The 4,087-nt window shown below is 47.3% G+C and overlaps 1 non-coding gene across 1 annotated transcript; it reads right to left on the bottom strand.

Moving 5' to 3' along the window:
- Positions 1-436: 436 nt before the first annotated feature.
- trnak-uuu (transfer RNA lysine (anticodon UUU)) lies at positions 437-509 on the bottom strand. The gene has a single exon. It is a non-coding gene; the product is annotated as a tRNA-Lys (tRNA).
- Between the last annotated feature and the right edge of the window lie 3,578 nt (positions 510-4,087).

Below are 4,087 nucleotides of genomic sequence, written 5' to 3'. Positions count from 1 at the left end.
TTTTAAGATAATACTGAATCAGTCATCAATAAGAGGTCAGTCAGGACACAGAAAGAACTCATTATGTAAGGGCCAAAATAGTGCAGGATTTACCTACTGTTTGGTGAAGTGCAGTAACAAAGAACTGAACAAAAAAAAGCATGTAATTTTACATAAAGTATGTGGGTATTAATATGTACAACTCAGTGCATTATTAGGCTGCACATAATTATAGTTTCAAACGGTCCTCTTTTTACTACAGTATGTTTGAAACGGCTGGGGGTACAATTAGTTGGTGTGGAGAACATGTTACACATTCAGTATGCGATTGTTTCAAGCTGACCAAGTACATGCTATTTCAATTAGAAATATCTCATGAAGTACAAATTCTTTAACTTTCTAAACAAACCATGTTGTACGGGACAATGCCGCTTACCCAACACAGTAAGAAACAACTCGCCCGAACAGGGACTTGAACCCTGCACCCTCAGATTAAAAGTCTGATGCTCTACCAACTGAGCTATCCAGGCTGAAAAGAGCTGTGCTGTCTCTCTTGAAGGCGATTATATAAAGTTTTGGGTTATAAAGTGTGGGTTCAAATCCCACTTCTGACATCTCATGCTTTATACAAAGTTACTTCTTTAGAGTCAACAGCCATCAGGGAATACAGCTTTCATCAAAGGGTGTACATGGTCTGCAACAATGCTGAGGTAGGTGGTACGTGTCAAAGTAACATCCACATGGATGCCAGGACTTTGGTTTTTGATCTCTAAAAATGTGAGAAATTTAATCATGTATTCATCCTGTTCATAAAGTATGTTTATTCAGCGTCTATTTACATTGTTACAGCAGTATTTTACAATTGAAATGTTCACATTATTTAAATGTATGTAAAGTACATCGTATACTAGCTGTTTACTTTTTTTCCTAAGTAAAAACTGTCATTATCTCAACATGTCATTACCAACACATAACTTCTTGTGATGGTAAAGACACTTAGTGATGGTAATAACAGGTTTTTAGTTTCACCATCACTATCTAATCACTGTTTAATAATTAAAGCTAATTAAAGCTAAATAAGCATAATGGTTTTATTATACAAGGAAACATAAATTTTCACTGATTAGTCAATATGGTCCACAAGATATCAGCAGAGATCCAGTAAAACAGGGGTGCACACTCTCGATCAAATGAAGTGCTGATGCATTTTTAAATAAATGATGCTGTCACTTTAAATTCACCGGGTAATTCCATTAACTTGAGACTGAAAAGTAAATGATGTAAATACAAGTTACTTCAGCGGTACCATGTTTGTCCAAACCAAGTACGAATAAAAAAAGAAAGTAAAAAAAGAAATACAAGTATTTTTTCATTAAAAGGGCCATGGCGTTTTCTCATATCTGCTTTGCTTGCGACCACTTTAATCAGTTGGTGTCAGAAAGACGCTGCAGTATCTCCCACTGACCAACACATTTCTTCTAACTACCTGATTTTATGTAACTGTATTTAGTGCTGGGCAATTTTCACGATTAATTCTGTTAATTAGAATGAATGTTTTTATTAGGAGACCTACGGTAGCTGGTGAATGCACCCCGAGTTCCCAGCGAAGTAGGTCTTACAGAGCAAGGCAAACAAAGGCCTTAAGTGGCAGGAGGACCAATTAGGGCTGATCACCCGCAGCTGTCAAGCTGGCTATTTAAGCCAGCTCTGCACAGCGGCGGGTGTCGCACCTTTTGTTTGTTTCCCTGATCTTATGTGGCTGCTTGTCCACGCTCCTTTCCTAGGTAAAACGGTATCCCCTGGTGGCATGCTCCATTCGGGTGTGTAGACTGCAAGGTCGAGGTAACCGTTCGTTATTGTCCCTATTAGGATTAGCGTGGTGCGACGCCGTGCAGCCCTCGCGCTGCTTTTGTTTATGCGTTTAGCATTAGCGGTGCTGCTGTACATCAAGCGTGTCCGCTTGGTACAGCAACCGCACATCCTTTTAGATCCAACCCGAAAATTGGATTCCTGAACCGCTGGGTGGCGACACCGCTAAGCTTTCGGTTCTCGCGCAGCATTCACCGGTTCGAATCCGCACTCGCAGTTGGTGTATCTAACTCTGTTATTTCTCTTTTTTAGATCGGCGTACTTCAGCTGCGAACCTCAGCAAAGCAGACGCCGGTCGCGTTCTATCCTAGCCTTCCGCTGTGCTGGGGCTAGTGATTGCCGGGAGTAATCTACTCCCGTGTTTTGACACTGTAGCGCCTAAAGCGCTCCCCGTCTCTTATTTTCCCTTTTTGGGTTTTTCTTTTCCCAGCAGTTCTGCGGCACCATCGGACTTTCCGATTGGGTTTTTGTTTCTCATTTTTCCTCTGTTTTTGTTTATTTCTAATTAAAAATAAAATATCATTTTGATTTTGAATTCTGCATTTGAGTCCTCCTTTCTCCACGTAACAGAAAGGTGCGACCACTCATGGACTCAGCAGAACCCACAACCGTTTCCGACGTGTTACGCCACCAAGGGGTGGCGTTGGGCAGGCATGAGGTAGCCCTCACCGAGTTGGTGCAGCGCGTAGCCGCGCTCGCCCAACAAGTGCCCATCTCGGGGCCCACTCCTAGTCCCGCTGCTCACTCTAGGGAGTCTGTAATCCGTGACACGCCCATTCCTCCTCCTGAGAGATACTCGGGAGAAGCGAAGAAGTGCCGCGGATTTCTCCTCCAATGCTCGTTAGCGTTTGAGCTACAGCCGTCTCGCTACCCCACAGAACGTTCTAAGGTGGCCTATATCATTTCCCTTCTCACTGGGAGGGCATTGGAATGGGCTACCGCTCTTTGGGAGCAAGACGCTCCTGAATGTTCGTCTGAAAGCTCCTTTAAGGAGGCTCTTAAGGAGACATTTTTTCACCCTGCGGGGGGCCAAGAGGTGGGTCCACGCCTTCTCGAACTCACCCAAGGTGGTCGCTCAGTAGCAGACTACGTGATTGAGTTTCGAACGCTAGCAGCAGAGTGTGGTTGGGATGAAGGGGCCCTTACCGCTATTTTCCATCGCGGTCTTTCCAGTAAGGTAAAGGACGAGCTGGCCACTAGAGATCCTCCTACCACCCTTAAGGCCTTTTACACACTGGCCACGTCCATAGACACCCGGCTTCGCCAGCGAGCGCGGGAACGGGGTTCCTGTCCTCCGTTTGCTCGCTCGTTGGTCCCTCCTAGCTCCCCTCCGCACAATCCCGATCCCGAACCCATGCAATTGGGGTCGACACGACCTGACGCCCCTCAGGCGTCAGGTTCCCACTCCAGACCCCGCCGACCATTAAACTAGTAGGCCGCTCTCGAACCAGGGAATCGAGAGAGGGCCAAACTAGCATCCCTGGTCAGGGCCTGTTTTTATCGGCCCGATTGTCTTGGGGCTCGGGAAATACAAACCTCAAGGTTTGTGTCGATTCGGGAGCGGTAGAGAGCTTCATTGACATCGATCTGGTACGCAGGCTGGGGATAGAGGTCCAGCCGCTAACCAAGCCGGTCTCGGTCCATGCTGTTGATGGTCGAGCCGTAGCGGGCAGCCCGATTACCCATCGGACGCAGCCCTTGACGTTGCGTCTGAAGGACCACGAGGAACGGATCACCTTCTTAGTGACTCACGTTCCTCACCTCCAGGTGGTCCTGGGATTTTCGTGGTTGCAAAGACACAACCCCCAGATCGACTGGGCCACCGGGTCAATCTTCATTTGGGGAACACGGTGTAGAGATTCGTGCTTGCTTCAGGCCGGCACGAATCTCAACCCGCCAGTACCACAAATGGAGACCCCGGATTTGGCCACAGTTCCTCCTGTGTACCATGATCTTCAGGAGGTTTTTAGCAAGTCCAGGGCGCGGGACTTGCCCCCCCACAGACCGTTCGACTGCGCCAAAAACTTGTTGCCCGGCACTACCCCTCCTAGGGGGCGCCTTTTCTCACTCTCCGGTCCGGAGAAGGTTGCCATGGAGGAGTATGTGCGCGAGGCGCTCAAACAGGGGTTCATTCGTCCTTCTTCCTCCCCGGCCGGGGCGGGGTTCTTTTTTGTTGGTAAGAAGGATGATACATTGCGCCCCTGTGTCGATTATCGCGGTCTAAATGCTATTACGATCA

This window comes from Trichomycterus rosablanca, chromosome 10 (genome assembly GCF_030014385.1).
Source record: "Trichomycterus rosablanca isolate fTriRos1 chromosome 10, fTriRos1.hap1, whole genome shotgun sequence".
Classification (NCBI taxonomy): Eukaryota; Metazoa; Chordata; class Actinopteri; order Siluriformes; family Trichomycteridae; genus Trichomycterus; species Trichomycterus rosablanca.
This window is presented reverse-complemented; position numbering and strand designations above follow the sequence as displayed.